Source organism: Bubalus bubalis, chromosome 13 (genome assembly GCF_019923935.1).
Source record: "Bubalus bubalis isolate 160015118507 breed Murrah chromosome 13, NDDB_SH_1, whole genome shotgun sequence".
Taxonomy (NCBI): Eukaryota; Metazoa; Chordata; class Mammalia; order Artiodactyla; family Bovidae; genus Bubalus; species Bubalus bubalis.
This window is the reverse complement of record NC_059169.1, coordinates 58,198,788-58,223,059: the sequence shown is the minus strand read 5'-3', so window position 1 is coordinate 58,223,059 and position 24,272 is coordinate 58,198,788. Positions and strand designations below refer to the sequence as shown.

At 41.9% G+C, this 24,272-nt stretch overlaps 2 long non-coding RNA genes across 2 annotated transcripts; both read left to right on the top strand.

The window, feature by feature from the left end:
- The first annotated feature begins 3 nt into the window (after positions 1-3).
- On the top strand, positions 4-10,707 carry LOC102410728. The gene is made up of 3 exons (XR_003102726.3): positions 4-219; positions 9,174-9,381; positions 10,409-10,707. It is a non-coding gene; the product is annotated as an uncharacterized LOC102410728 (long non-coding RNA).
- Positions 10,708-17,264: 6,557 nt separating this feature from the next.
- On the top strand, positions 17,265-21,064 carry LOC123328998. The gene is made up of 2 exons (XR_006544080.2): positions 17,265-18,287; positions 19,447-21,064. It is a non-coding gene; the product is annotated as an uncharacterized LOC123328998 (long non-coding RNA).
- The last annotated feature ends 3,208 nt before the right edge of the window (positions 21,065-24,272 follow it).

Sequence of the window (24,272 nt, the reverse complement as noted above, 5' to 3'; positions counted from 1 at the left end):
GGGGGCGCGGGGCGCCGGGAGGGAGCCGCGCAGGGCCGGGGCTCCCACGCTTGAGGTCCCGAGGGACCTGGGGCCAAGGGCGCTGTGAGGGATGTGGGCTGGCGGAGGTTGGGGAGGGGGGGCTCGGGCCTCTGCTCTCCTCGTCAGCAACCCCGACCGCCGGGGGAGGGGCAGTGTGCTTTGCCAGGTGCGTCGCCCCGTCAGTACAAAATCTCTGAGGTAAATATGACATTTTTTTCCATAAGGATAAGCAAGGCCCAGGTGGGATGAGTGATTAGCTTACAGCAAGCCTTGAACCCAAAGGTTTTCCCAGTTTCTTTTGCTTCTTTTCTAATTTAAATCACGTATCGACGGCGTCCTGTTTAGAACCCTGGGCCGAGGCTAGAAATAGAGAAATGAACCGGCTGATGTGGGTCCTGCGCTACAGCAGTAGAGGAGCTCTTGGCGGTGGCCAGGGTGACAGCTAAGTTAAGTATAATTGAGGGCTTTTATTGGGGCTTCCCTGGTAGCTCAGCTTTAAAAAATTCGCCTGCAATGCAGGAGACCCCGGTTCAATTTCTGGGTCGGGAAGATCCGCCGGAGAAGAGAGAGGCTACCCACTCCAGTATTCTTGGGTTCTCTTGTGGCAAGTGGAAGAAAGAGCAGACACCACTGGATCAGCTTTTGAGGACAGTGGCATCATTTGTGAGAAAGCTAGGTTTCAGCCAGCGCTAAGATGTGCAGATAACTTGGAGCAGAGTAAAAGGTACCAGGAAGTCTTGGTTGCAGCGGACCAGGAAAGTTTGGTTGCATGTTTTCAGGGCCACAATAGCAGAGGAGTACCTGTATAGAAATGTCAGTTTCTCTCCTTTCTGCCATTACGCAGCCTAAACACACTTGACCATAATCTCTAGCACCCAGACTGTTTCCCACAGACTCCTACAATCAGCGGCCATGTCTTACAAATTATCGTATCTGCATTGTAGAACGCACCCACTAATGTTTATTAAATGAAAAGTGGAGGGGAGGAATGCATAAATGGATACTTGTGCCTAAGAGATAAGACTGACTAATAGGGTTGGGAAGTAGGCCGGAAGTAGGTTTGGAGAAGTTTCCAGAAGCACCCTTCCGCGCCCGGAGCCCAACCTGAAAGCTCAGCACTATAAGCCAAGACCCTAAATCCTTGTCTGGTTCCAATTACGCCCCTTCCCTCAGGACTGTCCTCAACAAAAACTGCCATCCTACCACAGTCTCTACAATTCTGACATCAGCTGACATCAGGAGCCACAGTGTGTGTGAGTGTGTGTGTGTATGTGTGTGTTGTCCCCAGCCTTCTCATCGCCTCCAGCTGCAAATTCTGGCTGGACCTGCTTAGCCTTTTTCCTTCCCAGCCTCTCTAGACACTTCTCAGCCAGGTGGATTCTTTTGAGCTTTAAAATCAGAATGGGGGGATTTGGAGAGAGGCTGGTGCAAGGCTTGGCGTAGCGATGTTTTCCCTCAGCATTTAAGGTAGAAGAGTGAGCTCTTCGTTGTCTGAGAGAGAAAGGAGGGAAAGCAATTCATGGAAAAAGCTAAAACATATTCTCTTCAAGGTAGGTAAAACTTCAGTTCAGTCGCTCAGTCGTGTCCGACTCTTTGGGACCCCATGGACCACAGCACGCCAGGCCTTCCTGTCCATCACCAACTCCCGAAGTTTACTTAAACTCATGTCCATTGAGTCGGTGATGCCATCCAACCATCTCATCCTCTGTCGTCCCCTTCTCCTGCCCTCAATCTTTCCCAGCATCAGGGTCTTTTCAAATGAGTCAGCTCTTTGCATCACGTGGCCAAAGGATTGGAGTTTCAGCTTCAGCATCAGTCCTTCCGATGAATAGGATGGACTGGTTTTATCTCCTTGCAATCCAAGGGACTCTTAAAAGTCTTCTCCAATACCACGGTTCAAAAGCATCAATTCTTCAGCACTCAGCTTTCTTTATTGTCCAATTCTCACATCCATACATGACTACTGGCAAAACCATACCTTTGACTACATGGACCTTTATTGGCAAAGTAATGTGTCTACTTTTTAATATGCTGTCTAGGTTGGTCATAACTTTCCTTCCAAGGAGCAAGCATCTTTTAATTTCATGGCTGCAGTTACCATCTGCAGATTTTGGAGCCCCCAAAAATAAAGTCTGTCACTGTTTCCATTGTTTCCCCACCTATTTGCCATGAAGTGATGGGACCAGATGCCATGATCTTAGTTTTCTGAATGTTGAGTTTTAAGCCAGCTTTTTCACTCTCTTTCACTTTCATCAAGAGGCTCTTTAGTTCTTCACTTTCTGCCATAAGGGTGGTGTCATCTCTATATCTGAGGTTATTGATACTTCTCCTGGCAATCTTGATTCCAGCTTTGCTTCATCCAGCTCAGCGTTTCTCATGATGTATTCTACATATAAGTTAAATAGGCAGAGTGACAGTATACAGCCTTGATGTACTCCTTTCCCAATTTGGAACAAGTCTGTTGTTCCATGTCCAGTTCTAACTGTTGCTTCCTGACCTGCATACACATTTCTCAGGAGGCAGGTCAGGTGGTCTGGTATTCCCATCTCTTTAAGAATTTTCCAGAGGTCGTTGCAGTCCATACCGTCAAAGGCTTTGGCATAGTCAATAAAGCAGAAGTAGAGGTATTTCTGGAACTCTCTTGCTCTTTCGATGATCCAATGGATGTTGGCAATTTGATCTCTGTTTCCTCTGCCTTTTCTAAATCCAGCTTGAACATCTGGAAATTCACGGTTCACACACTGTTGAAGCCTGGCTTGGAGAATTTTGAGCATTACTTTACTAGTGTCTGAGATGAGTGCAATTGTGCGGTAGTTTGAGCATTCTTTGGCATTGCCTTTCTTAGAGATTGAAATGAAAAGTGACCTTTTCCAGTCCTGTGGCCACTGCTGAGTTTTCCAAATTTGCTGGCATAGTGAGTGCAGCACTTTGATAGCATCATCTTTTAGGATTTGAAATAGCTCAACTGGAATTCCATCACCTTCACTAGCTTTGTACATAGTGATGCTTCCTAAGGCCCACTTGACTTTGCATTCCAGGATGTCTGCCTGTAGGTGAGTGATCACACCATCGTGATTATCTGAGTTGTGAAGATCTTTTTTGTATAGTTCTGTGTATTCTTGCCACCTCTTCTTAATATCTTCTGCTTCTGTTAGGTCCATACCATTTCTGTCCTTTATTGTGCCCATCTTTGCATGAAATGTTCCCTTGGTAAACATTAGATGTTTCCCTTGGTAAACATCTAAGGTAAACTTAGAACTGTTGTATTAAGTATAAATTTCAGAAATTGCTCCCCTGCAATTGGCAAGGGTGGTACAAATTTCAACTAAGAAGAAAGTTACTATGTTTCAGAGGACCATAAAATAACCTCCAGATTATAAAGAGTACCTCCATCTCCTCTTTAAACTGTCTGAATTCTGACAGTGTTGGGAAAGGTTCAGTGTGCTTAATTTAAGATAAATCCTATTTACACATCTTTCTTTGCAAGTCCCTTTGTAAGTGTTAAAGAGATGAAGGAGTATGTTACATCAAGTTTACTTGACAGACCCTTCTCTTTAACCCTCAAAGGTGGGTGTTTCATATTTCTTCTGAAATATTTTGCTATGATTTCAGTTAGAGCTACTTTTAAAGAGTGTCCTCTGCTTATGAAAAGCTGGGTTTTGATAATACTAGAGTGGACTCTTTGGAGTCCAGGTGAAATGCAAACTTCCACAACTGAAGTTTGCATTCCATTTTCCTTGCTTTCACAGCCCTGTCTCAGGTACGTGTGGTTTGTTTGTTCTGGCTGTGTTGTGAGGCACGTGGGATCTTAGCTCCCTGACCAAGGATCAAACCTGTGCCCCCTGCATCGGAGGCACAAAGTCCCAACCACTGGACCACCAAGGAAGTTCCCCTATACTTTTTGAATTTTTACCTTGGGTGTATGTGTGCTCAGTCACTCAGTCGTGTCTGACTCTTGGCGACCCCGTGGACTGTAGCCCAGCAGCCTCCTCTGTCCATGCGGTTTGCCAGGCAAGAATACTGGAGTGGGTTGCCATGCCCTCCTCCAGGGGATCTTCTGAGCCAGGAATCGAACCCGTGTCTCCTGTGTTGCAGGCAGATTCTTTACCTCTGAGCCATCTGCGAAACCCTGGGTCTGTATTTTTAGGAAACGGTTTATATTTTCAGCATGGGGAGTCTATTCATTTGCCTGTGGAGCGTACAGCTGGTAGGTTATATGCAAAGAATTTTAAATTTTAGACCCATTTCTTTTACCTTTCATTTGCCAGTCTACATGTAGGAGCATAGAATCATTTTAATAGTAACTAAAAATTTTAATTCAGAAGATATATCTGCCAACAAACATTGTACAGTGCCTTACAAAGCCTGATATATTATGCCCATATGCCTAATGTTTTCTGTTTAGATGCTGTTTTTGGATAGTAGTGTCAGTGTTCCCCTCCACTGTCATGAATAACTGAGAGGGGATGTTTTAATATTTTTGAAAATTGGAAAATTTACTCCCTAAGGACAAAAATTTGAGAGAAAATTTGCATATATTCAAAGCACACTAGAAGATTATCTCAGAAGCAGTTTATATTAATCTTATTTGGAATCTAAAAGCTGATTTAGAATCTAAAAGCTGAAAAAGACAGCCTAAGTCACTCTGATTGTATGACTGGTTTATTTGACTCTTTCCTTCTAGAAGCAATGCATGCTCATTGTAGAAAATTAGAAAACAATATAAGGGGGAAAAAGGGAATAGAGAACAGAGTTAACCACTGTGAACACATTGGCTCTGAGACATTCTCTTATAAGACAGAATATGTTTATCGTTTTAAAGAAAATAAGAGTGACTCCATTTTCTACGTGAGCTGGGAAGTTTCCTCTTGGCTTTTTTCATGACCCATGTTATTATTTAATAAAATATGTCATTCTGAAGCCTTAGAAAACACCCTTCCTTTACTTCTTCGAGAATGGGGAATTACACGTAGGCTCTTTACTCAACATTTTTCATTCTGACAGTGTGGTTGGATGCCAAGTGGCTGTTCTGAGTAATTTTTGAAGGTACGTTTTTTTGGTACTTTGCCAGGGAAATCATAACTCTTAAAATGCGCCATAGACCTAACCATACAATTGGATTTATGGATAGATATTATGTCCCATGTTTTGTTGTTTTCTCACTGTTTTAGTCTCTGGGATTGATGCCAAAGGCTATTCAGGCTCACTCCATTTATTAGAGTGTACAACTAAGTTTACACATTAGAGGGGAAAAAAAAGACCTGTTTATCATTCTACTTAAGACGTCTTTATGTCAGTGAGAAAGGAAAGTATTATTTCTCAAATACCACAGTGAAATCTCATGAGAAATAGGGTATCGTGGTTAAAAAATAATTACCCATTGCCTGAGCCACAAGAACTCCTTGCCTTATTCCAGACCATCTTCTCTGCTGCTGTCAAAGACGTTTTGTGTCCTAAAATTCAAATCTCTGACTTCCCTCCTCAAAGCACTTCACTTGCTTCTCATTCCTGGCCTCCAGGATTAATTCCAGACTCTGTCCAATGGCAAACAGGCCTTCTGTGATCTGACTGCTAACCTCATTCTTAAATCCTTTGCTTCAGTCATATTAAATTACTTGGAATTCTCTGAAAATGTCATTGCTTTCATGCCCCTGCACTTTTATTCTTGCTCTCCCCTCTTTCTGGCATGCTCTGTTGCACCATCTCAGGTCAGCATCACCTCCTCTGTGAAGTCTTGCCTGACTTGCTCCACCGCCCCATTCTCCCCGCTTCGGGCAGAAGGGATCCTTTGTGCCCCATGACATTCACATACTTGCTTGACTGCAGCTGTAGCACATTGTTGCACTTGTTTGCACGTGTGCCTCGCCTTCTCTTTTTCAGCTTTTTCGTCTGTAAATCTCATTCACCATCTTTTGGGAGCTTTTGTCTTACTTTAGGAACACTGTAGAAGTCTTTCAGCTTGTATTCCATCTCTGCTATCTTATGTTATGAATTCTGTTAACTCTTACTTTTTCTATATTTTTTAAAATCTCCTTGAATTTTTCTTAGATTAAGCTTCATTTTTAAATTTTTTCTCTTAACTCTGTTTTTTCCTTTTATTAGTTCAGCACTTACTACCTTTTTTTAATATTTTGTGGGATGTCCTAGAATTTTAATGTACATAGTGTGTATGTGTAATTTATTAAGGTGTGTAACTAATCAAATGTGTAATTTAATGTCTTCAGTTAGTGTTTTACCCTCTTGAACAAAGTACAGACCTTAGAATGCCTTATTCCTATTACCTGCTTCCTACTTATATGCCATTTTTTTTCTACTAGCATTTTGATTCTATATTATTTCCAAACCCTATAATTAAGGTGTCATTGTTATTTAACACAGTGATTTTATAGATTTATCCATGTATTCATCATTTTCTTCACTGTTGAAGATCTCTCACCTTCTTTCTGCTATGAGTTTTCTTCATCCTAAAGTATATCCTGTAGAAGTTTCTCTGAGTGATAGTTAACACTCATTTTGTAGTCTGTTGAAAAATGTTTTTATTCCGCCATCATTCTTGAAAGATAGTTTGTTGGTTATAGAAAATGTCAGTTACTTTCTCTCTGCATTTTGAAGGTACTATTCCAGTGCTTTCTGAAATCCATGTTGCTCTTGTTAAATGTGCCCAAAGTCTGTTTTTCCTCTGTGAATAATCTGTTTCTCCCTCTGACTGCTTTTAAGATTTTTTTTCTTTATCTTTGACCACAAAGTACCTTGGTATGAATGTGCTTTCTTATTTATCATGTCTTGAATTTGTTGGGCATATTTCTGTGATAAAACGGGAGTTGTTGTCGTTGTTCAGTCACTAAGTCATGTCCAACTCTTTGCAGCCTCATGGACTGCAGCATGCTGGGATTCCCTGTCCTTCACGGTCTCCTGGAGTTTGCTCAAACAGGGACGGCACTCCTAAAAAAAGTCATATTTACCTGACCTGTCCTTCCTTCCTCAGCCACCACCTCATTTGAACACAGTTAAGAGAGGTGGTCCTGTGAGAATCATCTTGAAATCATGAGATTACAAACATGAGAATGGAGAAGTAGAAGAGAAAGAATCTAAGTCCTTAATAACCTCACCGAGCACTGAATTGCCTACTTCTAGGCTTCATACCTGGAGAAGGAAATGGCAACCCACTACAGTATTCTTGCCTGGGAAATCCCATGGACAGAAGAGCCTGGCAGGCTACAGTCCATGGGGATGCAGGAGTCAGACACAACTTGGTCACTAAATCACTACCACCACCAGGCTCCATGTATAGGAAGAAAATAATTGCCTTTTTGCTTAATGTTTATTCTTTAGTCAGGTACTCAGTTGCATCCAAAATTAATCTTAATAGAAACATGATCCTTTATTTCTCTGTGAAGTGCAACAAGCACTGTAACAGAGTAAGTGCTCGGTACCATTTCAAACAACTACTGGTCATATTGAATCACGTGTGTGAAGAAGTCTGTCTGTCTTAGAAAATATTGATAAATTTGATTTAAGAATTTTATTTTTAATCAAAAACCTGTAGCCGACCTACAGATCAATTTTTAAAAAGACAAACTAACATCAAATACCTACTAAAAGTACCAGACAGTGTTTCTTCTACTACGCCATAGCTTGTCAGACTTAGCTGGACAAGTACCACAAGGGAAGCCTGGCATGCTGCCTACCGTAAGGTTGCAAAGGGTCAGACATGACTGAGCAACTGAACTGAACTGAACTCTGGTTCCTAAGTTAATTCTTAGGAACCAGAAATGCAGTCAAAGACATATGAGACATACATGCTTCTTGAGTCATTATGTTTGAGATATATCATTCATTCTTAGGAAGGAGAAGGCAAAAGAAATGAAAATCAAGGTTAATCAGAAGATCTGGCCTGAAGGAATTGCAAGTGTAAGCAGGAAAGAAGAGGAAGGAGAGAGTGAGATAGAGAATGATAGAGAGATCAAAACAGCTGATTCTCTTTACTCTTCTGTCTTCCAACCAGCTCAACTGTCTTTTAAAAAGACATATTTTAAGAAGGAGCAATCTGCAAGCCAGCCAGAAGCAGAGACACCATTGATTGACCCGTGGAAAGCGCTCCTATTCATCCACTGCTAAATGCATTCTAAGAATGCTGACTGCATTATTCAGGTGTAGCTTTCTGGGACAGAACGTGATCTTGTGCTGCACAGGACACACAGAGCCTATAATCTGGGGAAGCTCCGAAAGTGTGTGTTTAACCTCTCTTCCCTATCACATAGACATTTTCTCACAGCTCCCAAAGAGCTGGGCTCTACTGTACTACAAAGGGCTTCCCTGGTGGCTCAGTGTTAAAAAATCTGCCTGCAAGTGCAGGAGATGCAGGTTCGATCCCTGGTCTGGGAAGATCCTCTGGAGAAGGAAATCTAGAAGCAATCCACTCCGGTATTCTTGCCTGGGAATTTCCATGGACAGAGGAGCCTGGTGAGCTATAGTCCATGGGGTTGCAAAGAGTCAGACAACTTAGCAACTAAAGAACAACTTCACTGCAAAAACTCAAATATGCTTGAAAAGCTTGTTTCTTTAGTTGATTATTCCCATTTTCACCTCATTCAGTGTAGGGAATCCCATTTCAGGTTCTATGTAGGAAGAATCGTTTCAGTGCTCAGAGCAGTCGCCCTGAACAGTAGAACTGAGGTAGACTGAGTAGACTCAGTCATATCTGTATCATGAAGATAGGGAGATGCAAGAAGCTGCAGTCTGGCGTGGGTTCGAGAGCTGGTTCTCCAGTTGACAAGAGTCCCTCCCATCCCCACAACAAATGTGTAAATGCCAGACTTCCCCAGTCTACCCACCTCATTCCCCCTGATTGATATAGCCCAGGCTCCTTAAAGGGTCAGAATGTCACACACATTTTTAAACAATCAAAATGGTCATACCTTAAAATAGGAGAAAGAGAAGCCTTGAATGCTTCCCAGGCAACCATTTCTGTCCCTCAGAGGGTTGCAGCCTGACCTACCGGGGAGGAGAGTGGCTGCTACTGGGGCATTTGGATTTCCTTCTATTTCTACTATATCCCAGTTATTAAAATGGGGGATCTCCACAGAGTTAAAGGTTATTTTACACAGGAAGCACATTCAGTATTAGTACAACAAATGTTTTCCTTTCTCCAGCCATGGAAGAACTCCACTCGGAGGGAGTCGCGATAAATCAGAGCATCAGCCCTTTCCGCTTGGACACCAATAAGTCCTGCACTTCAAAATTGCTGACCTAAAAAGGATGCTCGAGAAGGAGCAAGTTTTTTTTTTTTTCCTTGTAAAGAAAGCAACACCAGAAGCAGTGTGACTTCCTTGTTCACTTAGATGCATGCAAAAAAGAAAAGTGAGTCACTCTTGAGTTTCTAACTTTAGTTTATAGAAACAAAGCACTGAATCATGTAACTTGTCAGGGAAGACCTAGATATAGTTTTCTCTAGATAATGTTTATATTGAAAGAGTCTGAATTCTATTTTTGTGGTAGAGTTACGGGATTGGGGCTACAAGTGTCTACTCATCAGTAATTTTGCAGTTGAGGATGTGACTATAAAAACATTCCAGCAGAGATACGGCAGGGCCCACAGAGCCATCTAACTTCATTGAGTCAGCCACACTTAGGCTAGAACTTCTCTGAATCCAGAATTGAAGAGCTGTGAGATCAACATTAGGAAAAGCACCGTGGACTCAGTCCAAGTATTCATGTTTGTCATACTGTGGATGAAATGAAGGATTTAGAAAATCACTTATTCAGTCATTTGGAAACTTAAATAAAAGCCTTTATTTGATAGGATCCAAGCTCAAGTCTTTCTGCAAACCAAAACAACTCTCTTGGAAACCTGACATAACAATTAGCCTACCCCAAATAATGAGTCTTATTTTTTCCCTTTTAAAAGTACTAGCCCCCTGCCCTGTCTTCAGTACTTTTAAAACTTGCTTTTATTATCTCTCATACATATGATCTACCTTTCCAGTTCTGATGGGTTTGTAGCTATTAGGTGTCAACCAACAATCAAGCAATTGTTGGTAACAATACCATGAAATAATTTTTAAAACTGTAACAACCGCGCTTCCTCACTTCACCATTCTGCCATACTGCTGCCCATTAAAGTAAACTAAGCAAAACAAAGTAAGTTGCTGATTCAGTGCATTCCTAAACCATGATTTGGGGAGTATCTGATGTTTGGAATATTTGCATTATGGCTCTCCCAACCGTGAGAGGATTTGTTTTCTGTAAGATTTCCTGGAGTCCTGGGATAGTTGTTGCACACTGCAATTAAATTCAGCCCTGTGTAGGGTTCTGAAGAATGATTGAACCAACAACAACCAAAAAACCCTCTTCAGCATGAATATTCTGTCCTGTCTGCATTTGTCAGGGTCACTGTCTTTGCTTCAGGACCTTCTTCCTTCCACCCTCACAGCATGAGCCTGTGTACTGCCTGCTGAGGAACATCCTACTGAGAAGAACCTCCAGATCGTTCTGTGAGATGGTAGCAGAAAGGAACCAAGGTGAAAAGAGGGGTGGTGTGGGGAACTTCCCTGGCGATCCAGTGGTTAAGACTCTTCTTCCACTGCAACAGGTGTGGGTTTGATCCCTGGTTGACTGAATGGCGTGGCCAAAAAGCAAAAATAAAAAAAAGATGGTGTGAGATTCCCTCAACCTTTGACTTGGCTTCTGGTAATTGATTTAGGGTCTTGGATACATATCCTTCCTTAAAACAGTTCCCACATAATGCCAGACCCTGTGTTGAGACCTCTACCTGTGTTCAAACCTTTCAAGTTAAACATTATTAATAATTGCCATTTTGCAAATGAGCAAATTAAGACTTAGAAACCTTCACTGCACTGACTGTCATAAGTCAGTGACAAAATCAGTTTGTCAGGTTCTAGAGCTCAAGCTCAGCATTTTGCTATACTTCCTGGGTAGAAAATTCAGCCACAGTGCCCTTTAAAAAACCCCAGAAATCACAATCTAGCCACATGCAAAATAAGTATTGGTTGAAAGTTTTCATAAAAAGTAGCAAAGATTTTGAAACTGTTTGGAGGGGACACATAGGAGACAAATGAACTATCATTTCTCTTTAAGTGGTATTTATGCAGCATTTATAGTGCTCACCTGATAGCAGACTGGGAACAACTGGATATTGCACCATCTAAGGTTGCTTTGGCTGATGACAGAGGCCTCATAGAAGGAGGAACCACCATTACACAAACCCACCTCTTACAGGCCACCACCAAGTGAACTGAGAATGTATTTCCATCTCATCCTGTTCTCACATGTCAGTCCACAAATGACTTAGCTAGTATCACTGACGGAAAGCCCAAATCTGAAGGTACTTAGAGGAAAAAAAGACATGTTCTAAAGCCCATTTCTTCCCTCCTTTATTGAAGCTAGCATTAAAATCAACAATATAAGAGGTGCATTGCACTCGGAAGCACTCATTCCATGATGGTCATAAAGTACCTGCTCAGTGCTATAATGATGACATACGGCCACACGCACACAGAAGGCAAGCTCAAAAGATGGTCTTTCCCCAAAACCACTAAATAAGATTCAAAGACATGCCCCCCAAGTGCCATTCACTTGATTCATGTACTGTCTTCAATCAAATCTCAGCATTCCATTCTAAACACGAAGAATATATTTTTAGTGTCAATAAGTAAAGTTCCCAGCTCTCAATGTGCGGGGTGGGAAGCCTTTATCTTGGTGGGGGTTGGGCAATGGAGACCTCCTAGCCTCCTTCAAATAGCCACTGAATCCCTTAAAGTGAAAGTACTGGTTACTTAAGCAAATAAAACAAACAACAATCCTTTGATCTTTAGGAAGCTCTTTCTTGTTAAGGTAACATTCTGTCTGACTTTTATGTTTCAGCATTCATTGTATATTTAATTATTTTTAAAAGTTTTGTTTTAAACGATTACACTTTTTTCGTAAGTTAAGATAAACACAGGCATGCTTTGTTAAAGATTAAAAATAAATCTCACACGAAACTGCAAAGTTGGCAAAGATAATACCACATGGGGTCGGTATGTTCCAAAACACGATTCTCACGGGGCCCCTCTGAACACACTGAATTAGAATTTTTGTTCTGAAAAGTTTCAGGAAGCCCCTGACTCTAACCCACCCTTTCCTGAAACTGGTGAAAGTATGAGAAAAAATAATTACCACTCAAGTGAAAAAAGAAGAGTCTCAACACTTTAGGGAGGCATGTTTTGTCTTTCTTTTAACTTGTTACTGTGTTCAAAAATACTTTGTGATAGCTTTCAGACAGGGAACACACTGGGATAGCAATATTAAAAGAAGGATGTTTTTCATCCTTCAATGGGTAGGTTATCAAATGACTGCTTTTAATTCAACTTGAGAGTAATTACTAGATCTTACTACACTGGAAACATCACTCACCCCTATTTGAGTTTGATTGTAACCTTTTATAAATAAGGGTTCCCTTTTGGAAATATCAAAATAGAGACAGGTTTTCCTTGCCGCCTCATTTTTCAGGCTTATTCCCCAGAATCTTTGACTGTTCACTTCCTCTTCCATTTTATTCTTTCTTTTTATTCCAATACATCTCTTCCTGCAATTGGGAGGGTTGAATCCATCATGGATTCCGGACCAGGACGTCTGAGATGCTAATGCAGTTCTTGGGGCAGACGGTAGGTGGCATTGAAAAGCCGTGCCTCAGCCAGCCATCCTTGGTGGAAGTCACATCAGAAGTGTGAGCAGTCTGATGTAATGCGACAGGAGAGAGAGATAGACGGGAGCCAGAAATCGTGGGTGTCTACTCCTCCCTTGGACACCCATGCTTATGACTAGGATCCCTCTTACTTACTTTCAAATGGAAAACTATTCTACCCCAGTTGAAAAAATTCAATATTCAGAGCCAGTGAACACTTTGCAGGTTTTTTTTACTTTCTCAATGCCCAAGATGTTCCAGCTTCTAATGTGCCATTGCTGTTTGCTAAAACTAAACAAAGAAGTACACATGTGAATTCAATAACGTGTTTATGTTTAGAATTACAGGAGTCCTCTATAAATCTAGCCTCAGATTTCTGGAAGGAAATATTTTCCATAGGGAATAACTAATATAAAGGTTTTCTAGGGTTTCTCTAAGAGAAAAGTTAGGAAGAGCATTGCCCAAAGATGTCAAGTGCAGCTAGAACTATGGAACTCAGCTCAGAGTGGAATGCGATAAGCCATCAGAAAGGAATGTGATCTGGGTTTGCTGGAATGAAGTGGGGTTTATTAGTTATTCTTTCCCAGGACCAAAAATTGACAATTGGTTGGCCTAGATGAAATTGTTGCTATTTGGACAGGCTTGTGGGAATTAGGAGAAAGAAAGCCAGAAGTTCAAGCACATTATTGTTCTGGCATTGGGCCACTGCAGTCTGTGAAAAATAGAACTAAAAGCAAATTAATTGAGGGTTACATCTTCATAAAAACTAAAATTATATAATCTTGGAATTAGAGATCATGTGTTCTAACCTCTCTCCAAAAACTAATATCCCCAGAAGAACATCTTTGAAAGACAACCTTCAAGACATTTTCTGGGACACTTTGAAGAAAGAGTTCTAACGGCTTTTCAGAATACCCCACTCCATTCCCGAACCCCTGATTTTAGCACTTCTTGAACCATGGTGAGGAGCCTGGAACATGCAAACATTTTTGGAGGGCTATGAATTCTAAATGAGATGTGCAAATTTTTGTCTTTTCATTTAGGCAACAACTGAAAGAGAATGAATATGTAAACATGCTACAGTGACCATTTTTTTCTACTTAGTAAACTTTCTGTTTATGATCAGTTTTAGGTTTACAGGGAAATTGAGTGAAAAGTATAGACATACCTTATACCCCCGACTCCTCCACCTTCAGTTTGCATATGACTAATATCTTACATTAGTGTAGCACATTTGTTGAGCCAACATTAGTGCATTATTATTAATTAAAGTCCATACTTTGTACTAGGGTTTGTTCTTTGTGTTATACATTCTAGAGGTTTTGTTTTTAAATTTATTTTATTGAGGTATAGTTGATTTACAGTGCGTTAATTTCTGCTCTACAGTGATATGATTCAGTTATACATACATACGGAGAAGGCAATGGCACCCCACTCCAGTACTCCTACCTGGAAAATCCCATGGACGGAGGAGCCTGGTAGGCTGCAGTCCGTGGGATGACTAAGAGTTGGACACGACTGAGCGACTTCACTTTCCCTTTCCATTTTCATGCATTGGAGAAGGAAATGGCAACCCACTCCAGTGTTCTTGCCTGGAGAATCCCAGGGACGGCGGAGCCTGATGGGCTGCCGTCTATGGGGTCGCACAGAGTCGGACACAATTGAAGCGACTTAGCAGCAGCAGCAGCATACGTATATACACATTTTTTTCATATTCTTTTCCATTGGGTTTATCATAGGATATTGACTGTAGTTCCCTGTGCTATACAGTAGGACCTTGTTGTTTATCTGTTCTACATATAATAGTTTGCATCTGCTAATCCCAGACTCCCAATCCATCCCTCCTTGAAGCCTAGGGTGTTTGACAAATTCAAGGATCACTTTTTACCTGAGGACCACCAGAGATATTTTCAGTAGTACTTCTGTTTATGTTTTATGAGACTAGTTCAACTTTCTTTGGGACTAATAAGTAAAGAACAGACCTGGACTGAACAGGCAACAAGTGTCGTTAATTTTAGTGAAGAAAAGTGACAGCATGCCTCACTAACGGAGGTTTGTCTGTGGTTCAGAAAAAGAAATACGTTTTGTTTGAGTCATTGCAAATTATGCAGTGGCCTACACCTCCAAGATAAAAACCATTATTAGTACCATATTCATGTCCTGAAGGGTGATTTTTTCAGCAAACAACATCATCTCTCATATTAAAATAAGGATATTTCAATATTGTTGACATTGTAGTTTTTTTGCATTTAATTTATACATTTGTAAATGTAGTTCATTAATTTAATTTGTAAATTTGTTTAACTGTAAGTATAACTTAAACCTAGTTGTATGCCCATAATTAAGAAATGCTATAGAGAAAATAGCTTTTCTGGTGGCTCAACCGGTGAAGAATCCGCATGCAATGCAGGAGATGCTGCTTCAATTCCTGGGTCGGGAAGATCTGCTGGAGAACTGATAGGCTGCTGCTGCTGCTGCTAAGTCGCTTCAGTCATGTCCGACTCTGTGTGACCCCATAGATGGCAGTCCACCAGGCTCCTCTGTCCCTGGGATTCTCCAGGCAAGAACACTGGAGTGGGTTGCCATTTCCTTCTCCAATGCATTAAAGTGAAAAGTGCAAGTGAAGTCGCTCAGTCGTTCCCAACTCTTCGCAACCCCATGGACTGCAGCCTACCAGGCTCCTCCGTTCATGGGATTTTCCAGGCAAGAGTACTGGAGTGGGGTGCCATTGCCTTCTCCAAAAGGATAGGCTACCAACTCCAATATTCTTGGACTTCCCTGTTGCTCAGCTGATAAAGAATCTGCCTGCAATGTGGGAGACCTGGGTTTGATCCCTGGATTGGAAAGATCCCCTGGAGAAGGGAAAGGCTATCCACTCCAGTGTTGTGGCCTGGAGAATTCCATGGACCGTATAGTCCATGGGGTCACAGAGTTGGACACGACTGAGTGACTTTAGCTTTCATAGAGAAAATACCTGCAAGTGCTATGACTGTTAAGAGGTTAATATCAAAAATATATGAACACCTCATCCAACTCAATATCAAAAAAACAACCCAATTAAAAAGCAGGCAGAAGACCTGTATAAATGTTTTTCCAAAGAAGACATACAAATGGCCAACAGCCACATGAAAAAATGCTCAATATCGCCGGTCACCAGGGAAATGCAAATCAAAACCACAATAAGATACCACCTCACACCTGTCAGAGTATCTATCATCAAAAAGAGTGCAAATAACAAACATTGGCAAGAATCTGGAGAAACAGGAACATTTGTATACTGTTGGTGGGAATGTAAATTGGTGCAGCCACTAGGGAAGATAGTAAGGGAGTTCCTCAAAAACAAATAGAACTACTGTATGATCCAGCGATTTCATTCCTGGGTATATACCTAAAGAAAATGAAAACACTTAATTTGAAAAGATATATGCTCCCCAGTGTTCATAGCAGCACTGTTTATAGTAGCCAAGATACAGAAGCAACCTAAGTTTCCATCAACAGATGAATGAAGAAGACATGGTATGTTTGTATCTACAATGAAATGTTACGTAACCATTTAAAAAGAGAATGAAATTCTGCCATTTGCAACAATGTGAATGGAGCTAGAGAGTATAATGTTTAGTGAAATAAGTCAGGGAAAGGCAAGTACTCTATGTTATGGCTTATATGTGGAAACTAAAAAGTAAATGTATATACCCAAACAGAAATAGACTCACAAATACAGAGAGTGAACTAGTGGTTACTAATGGGGAAAGAGAGGGGAGGAAAGGGCAAGATAAGGGTATGAGATTAAGAGATACAAACTACTACATATAAAGTAGATAAACAACAAGAATACATTGTACAGCACAGAGAATTGTTTTAGTTCTGCCAGTGATCTAACCCACAAGCACAGCCCCTTCTTTTGTAATAACTAAATGGAGTATAATCTATAAAAATATCAAATTTTTTTTATCAAATATCAGCCTATCCTTTCTCAGATGTACAACAGATGTACTATGTTGTACATCTGAAACTAACATTGTAAATCAACTACACTTCAATAAAAAAGAAGAGAGACATTATAAAAAAATACTTGTAAACCCTGGGGATTTGAAGAATGTTCTTTTCTGTATTAGGGTCTATGCATGACTCAGTTTAAGAAGCTCTGCTCTAAGCGTGTGCTGGTTTTTCCCCCGTGCGGTGCACAGGACTGCCTCCCTGCAGTTTGCACACACTGCTCCTGGTTCTGCCCTTGGAAATCTAATCCTTTTCTACACAAACAGCCCTCCAAGTATTCAGATGTAACAATTGCCCAGTTTAAAGTTTTCTCTTTTATATTTCAAGAGGCAGAGAACAGGTTAATATAGACTGAGTATATGTCTAACCCCTGGGGGTCAATTTATACCTCTACCACCCTCCTTCCACTGATAGTATTGGGGGTGAGGCTAAAGACTTGCTTTCCTCATTTACCAGTCCTCTCAAGAGTGAACGCAAGGTCAGCCTGGCCTGATTTGTTCTTCGTGAATTCGTGATGACTCTTAGGGCTTCTTCCTGAACTTATTCTCTGAATGCTCTTGGCTGTGTCCTGGGCAGATTAAGCTGAAGGGTTACAGTTTCTGTAATACAGCCTTCTGCAATTTGAACTCCAAGACAATGTTTTCCTATAACCAGTGTTCTGGCCACTCTTATCAAAGGGAATCAAGGATGGTTCTTTAAATATAACCTCAAGTCTTATCCTCCAGGACCATGGTTTGATGACCCGGACCTAGGATGAAGAATGACCGGTGCTTGCTGGAAAGCCTCATGTTGTTGACAACCGATAGTTAAAGTTACTGCCTGAGTCTTTGATGCTCCAACCAAAGTTGCTCCTCTGGAGGTCGGGGTCAAGGTAACTGGGACCTAAAGACCCTGTGGACTTGGGAGTGGTGTCAGCCAGCTGCTAAGACAGAAAATAAGGACTCTTTAAAAAGACCCCATCCTTCTCACATGAAGGATTGTGGTCCGTCATGGACCAACAAGTGAGAGTCAACCGAAAACCTGAAGAAAAAGTACAAGTCGGTGACCTCAAGATCTGAGAGCAGGTTGAGATGAGGTTTGAGGAAGTTTCTCCAAGTACGAAGTTGAGGAAAGAGCATGGAGAAGAAGAGTGTCCTGAAGCACCACTGATAAGGGTGCCCAGTGTGTGTGTGTGTGTCTCTGTATGTGTGCATGTGAGTGCACACATACACTTGTAATTTCCTGTGAGACAGAGGGAAGAACTAGAGAGAAGGCAGTTCTGCCAGCAGTCTAACCCACACAACCTAACCTTAATAGAGTGGGGGAAAGAGGATTAAGCATTCCTCCCTTTCAATAATATGACTTTGATCTTCATAATCAGTTGTGAGGCCTCTACGAGAAACTACGAATTTTGATCCTTCAAAGCTGGGAGGTGAGACTCCTGTGGGACTTCTCAGTGGTGAGGAAGGTGGTGCAGGAAGCCAGTGTCTCCACAGGACAGCCTTTGCTAATTAGGTAGATATCTGGATGGACTCCTGGTTACCTGAAGACAAACCTGGATATTCCTCATATGACAAAGGGGCACTGATCTTGGAAATGAGCCAGAGTAAGTCTTTGCTCCAAGACTTACCAGTCATGTGATCCTGGGAAATTCACTTGGCTTCTCTGGGGCACAGTTTCCTCCTTGGTAAATGGGATGGTAATAGTATGCTTAGCCCCAGGGTGGTTGTGAGAATTAAATGTTGAAATATACATGAAGTACTTAAAGAGGGGCATATGGAAAATGTTACGTCATGTGTGATTTAATTTTTTTTTTTTAACTTGGCCTTTTCCTAATTTCCCCCATGACTCAGATGGTAGAGAATCTGCCTACAATGCAGGAGACATGGGTTCAATCCCTGGGTTGGGAAGATCCCCTGGAGAAGGGAATGGCAACCCTCTCCAGTATTCTTGCCTAGGAGGTCCCATGAACAGAGGATCCATGGGGTCGCAAAATGTCAGACATGACTGAATGACCATCACTTTTCTAACTTCAGAGGAAGCTGGGGAAGTGAGAATGTGGCTGAGGAGAAATGAATTACTAGAGGTGGCTCCAGCCAATCAGGACTTTCCCCTGGGGTTGTGTCAGGACTGCTTACCCCAAGAACAGGGCCTCTCCACCTGGTATCTACAGAAAATCAGAGTAGTGCTGGTAAAGAAGGGGGAGGGTGGTAATGACTATAGGAGAAGCTTCGGACAGTATTTGCCACTGAGACACTGAGATACGCGTGGCTGCCCCAAGATGGTGCATCTACTTGGGGGCCAACCACAGCCAAATTTAGGTCTCTCGTTTTAGTGTTGCTTGCTGGTACCAGATGATTTAATAGCTTGTGTTTCCCAACTATCACGGCCCCCGTACATTGTGTTCATATACGAAATTTATAGACCTTAGACAACTTAAAGAACAAAGTACAGCTATCATAAGAACACCAAAAATTAAAGAGTCACTAAATAACAGTACATCCGATTTAGAGCATGTGCCACTGGGCTACTTGGTCGTGATTCTCTCAGCTGTCTTCATCTGAGGTATTCTACTTGGCTTGTTTGACCAGAGAAATTTCAGTTTCTTTAAGAACACATATTTCCCCTGGTACACAGCTTCAGCTTTGAGAGCTTGGACAGAAATAAGTTAGCTACTTGTTGCCAACTCACTTGTTCCGTTTTTCTTTTCTTTCTTCCTTTTTTTTTTTTTTTTTTTTTTTGCTGCACTGCACATGGGATCTTAGTTCCCTGACCAAGGATGGAACTCATGCCCTCTACACTGGAAACTCAGCATCTTAACTACTGGACTGCCAGAGACCCCCAGGGAAGTCCCTCCCCTGTTCCATTTTGAAGCAATGTAAATATCCTCTATCAGAGGAGTAGACTATGATTCCATTATGAAATGTTATGTGGAAACTAATCTCATAAGGGTATAAGACTGTAGCAACAAGGAGGTCTAGGTAAGTGTCATAATGAATGTCAAATGAACAAAGCCATAGAGGAGACACTCTGGGTCCACCCATGTCTCTTAAGGGTTTTCAGTTATTCTAACCAATTTCCAGCCACCAGGCTGAACATCTCTGAATTGGGGAGCTCTTCCCCAAGCACCCCCAATTATGGACATACACACAGTTGAGATTACCTCCTCTTTTCCACCCCACACCAGTCCTTAAGCAGTGGCCATGGGTAGTCGATGTACAAGTACCCTACCTCCAGTACCCCTTTGAGCTGCATGTTTAGCATTGTGTTCCCAAATTTCCTTGGGGATTAAGCTTCTATTGCTTGATAAGGGTGCTCTTTCTTGGCTTCTCTCCTTCACTGTATGGATTCCCCATGCTCCCAGTGGTATTGTCTGTACTCCTCAAATAAACCACCTTTGCATGACTACTTTGTCTCAAGATCTGCAGCACAGGGAATTGTAGACACATCCCTGTTTTTCCCTATAGACGATGTGTGCACACACAGGCCAGGAAGAAAGGGAAAAACAACAATGGCAGGAGTTTGACTGAGGATGGTGAGAGTATGTTAGGTTTTTCTTCCTTCTGTTTTCTAAACTTTATGTCCAGTTGTTATATGAGTGTAAACATTTTTTGTTTCATATTTTTAAGCAATAGTAAGAACATCTGTGTTCTTATTCCCTCAAATTGCCTCAAATTCCCATGCCCTAGGTTGCAAACAGACATGAGAAATAGCTGTTAAGGAAATGGGTTGTCCACAGCACAGTGTGTCGTAAGGAATGCAAGGGTGATGGCACAGGGGCCAGTGAGGTTTCTGAAGCCAGAGCATGACCTTTTAGAAACCAGACCTCAGTCTGGTCCACAGGTAACATCTCCACCAAGTCAAGGTTTGCCTTGTTCAGTGCCCGAAGTACAGCAGCGTCTATTTTTTTCAAAGAGCAAACTGGATAAATGCAAACATATTGTATTCATTCCTTTTTTTTTTTTTTCTAAATTCCAAATAACTAAGCATTCTCTTTGGAAAGTTTCTTCTCCGGTAAGCAAAATCATTTGTGTTTTAAAATTGTGGTCTGTAGTTTATATGATCAACTTTTATTTTACTGAGCTGTCTGCCATGTAAAACCTATTTTTAACCTGAAGAGGTGCCTCTAGATACATAACAGCAGACTGTAGAAGTGAACATTTTACTTTATTTTCCCACCATTTTCTTCTTTAAAACTTCTGATGGGAAAAAAAAAAAAAACACACACACACAATACATACAGGCATGTGCAATTGATTCTGTCGTAAAGGGAATTTAGGCCCCAAACCAAGAGCTAAAGGGATTGTAAGGTGTAAAGCCAAACTATTTGGACATGTCATCTCTGAGATAAATACTGTACCCAACAATTTTTTTTGAAATGGGGAGGAGTGGATAACTGCTGGATTCAAGAGGGTAAGTGATTTTATTTGAAAGGCTAATTAAGTCAACGTACAAGTTTTTCTTCTCCTATAGACAAAGTGAGGGTGGGGTAAAATGAGGAAGGAAAATGTACCCTTTACCTCCTGTTATCTTTCTCGTGGGAAGGCCGATAGAAGCTGTAGAACATGCTTTAGAGCTAAAGATCTAGGTTCAGATTCTGGTTCAGCCACTTACTGGCTGGAAGGTCTTTGGTGAGTTCTTTAACTTCTCTGTGCCTCCATTTCTTCCTCTGTAAAATCGACATCATACCCGAGAGAAACACCCCTTCATAACAATAAAGAAAGGAAAGGCATCAGAAATGCTAATCAACGGAAGTACGTATGGAAAAAAATCACACAGCCAGGAAAATGAATGAAGCTCAGCCACTTGTGAAAGCATGGATGAACCTAAGGAATGTGATGCTTGGTGAACAAAAGCCTGCCACCCTTTGCCATCAAGTCCAAATCTAACGAAAGCTGAGCAATCAAGCATTTGGGCGTACAATGGAAAAAAACAAGGAAATGCAAAAATCGGGATAGTGGGGTTGTGTGTGGGGCGGGCAAGAGAATGGATTGGGAGGAGCACCGAGAGGGACACAAGTTACAGTTCATATTTTGGTTCTTGGGTTGGGTGGTAAGTTCATTGGCAAGTTTATTTTGTTATTTAAAATATGAATAAATGAATAAAAGATGAGCAGAAGAGCGCCAAGCCTGGAACGACAATGTGTCCTGAACGGATTAACCCAGTTACAGTGAACCCAATTCTAGTACATTTGAAATGCCAACAAAAAGAAAAATAAACATAGTATCTACTTTATGGAGTTGTGATAAGAATTAAATGAGAAAGTGCATGCCACATACTTAACATAACTACCTAGAAAAGAGTACATTTTTAATAGATGATATCTCATATTGCTATTTTGCAAAACCAGAGTTTTTAGACTTTGAAAATGTCTCATATACTTGGAATGTATTCATTTCAACCAAACAAGATGAATTCTAAGACTGTTCCCGTTTTCAGCTCAGTTCCACGTATATGACGGATGAATAGAACAGATCCTTGAAGCCAGCCATTCGTTTTCTAAGGCCTACAATGTGCCAGGTATCGTGTTTGGTCCTGGAGTCAGTGGGGAGTGTCACACAGCTAGTCTTGGCCATCTTGGAGGACATGGTGCTGAAGGAGTAAACAGATAGTCAGGTGGTTCCAGAGGTGATTAGAGCCAGAGGGCGAGGAGCACGCTGCAACCCGGCACTGCTGACCCTCAGCACAGTGCCACGCAGGGCCTGGGCACAGGCTGGCCCGGCCGTGAAGCATCCACAGCCCAGCTTCACCTCCGAGGGCGAGTGACCAGGTTCAGGGTCATCACGAATAAACATGTTAGCCTGAGCCAAGCATTTAGAAGAGTGCCCGGTGCACAGTGAGTATCCAGTGCTCATTTATTTATTTATTATAAATAAAACAGAGCAAGGGTATGTACTGAAGGGTTCAGCTGCCACTTCCATCTTTACCCACCACACACAAAGACCTTTTTACCTGTGAAAGGGGTTGTCTTACCCATTCAGGCTGCTATTACAACTACCATTGGCTGGATGGCTTATAAACAATAGACATTTCTTTCTTCCAGTGCTAGAGGCCGAGAAGTCCAAGATCAAGGCTCCATCTGATTCAGTGTCTAGTGAGAGTCCACTTCCTGGTTCATAGCTGGCACCTTCTTGCTGTGTCCTCACATGGTGGAAGGCAAGAGGGCTCTCCAGGGTCTCTTTTATAAGGGCATGAATCTTGTTTAGGAGGGGTCGCTCCTCATGACCCACATGTGTGCATGCTAAATCACTTCAGTTGTGTCCTACTTTTTGCAATCCTATGGATCATAGCCCACGAGGCTCCTCTATCCATGGGGATTCTCCAGGCAAAAAAATTGAAGTGGGTTGCCATACCCTCAAGACCTAATCACCTCCCAAAGGCCCCAGCTCCTTATACCATCACCTTGGGGATTAGGTTTCAACATATGGAGGTGGGGGTTGGGTCACAAGTGGTCAGTCTCTGTCAGGGTCCATCATGCCTTCCTCCTATGATCCTTAGTCACATGGTCATTATTAGCTCTGTCACCTTTGACTCTCCCTTGAACAAAATCACCAGAGAACTTAGCTGTCCTTGCATTCCACGCGAGGAAGTGGTGCCGGCTACCCTCACCTGTGTATCATGACCTGGGGGTTTGTGAGCAGGAAGGACTACAGGCCTCCAACTTGGCTGCCCGTCCTCAGCTGCCTGCCTCAGTCTATAGCACCACCGACCTCAGGCCCTTTCCTTGCTCCCTGGGCTGGACAACTCAAGATTTTACTTATGGCTCTTTACTTGGACATACTTACATTAACCCTGAATATTCACTGGAAGGACTGATGCTGAAGCTGAAGCTCCAATCCTTTGGCCACCTCACTCGAAGAGCTGACTCAGTGGAAAAGACCTTGATGCTGGGAAAGATTGAGGGCAGGAGGAGAAGGGGGAGACCGAGGATGAGATGGTTGGATGGCATCACTGACTCGATGGACATGAGTCTGAGCCAACTTCAGGAGATGGTGCAGGACAGGCAAATCTGGTGTGCTGCAGTCCATGGGGTCGAAGAGTCATGGACTGAGATATGACTGAGCGACTGAATGACAACTTGGACATAAGCCCAGGCAGAAGGTCTCCCCAAAGCCAAAGCCCCAGGCGTCTCTATCACCTGCCTGTTTCCTCTGCAACCCCCACCCCCACCGCTAAAAGCTAGCCAGAAACAATTTGACGGGTTAAACTAGGTTCACAGACTTGATATTGTTTGTCTTATAGTGTAAAAACAACAATAGCTTGGATTATAAACGACAGGTATGATTAACAAAATAATTTTCAGCTTATTCCAGCCAATGACATTGAAGGAGACATTTAGCTACAATCACTGAGACACTTTTCATTCAACAAGTGCTTCTGAAACATCAGGCATGCTTGTCTAGACACCATATAAAGAGGTATCCACTTATCACTTGGAATAAATGTACTCATAATGAGCTTATGAGATTACTCATATTAATAATATGATTTTGAATACATTTCTCATTTGATTCTGTGGGGGAAACATAGCATCACATGTGGACAATGAATCTTCAGTCACTGCAGAATGATGATATGTGATTCCGTCGTT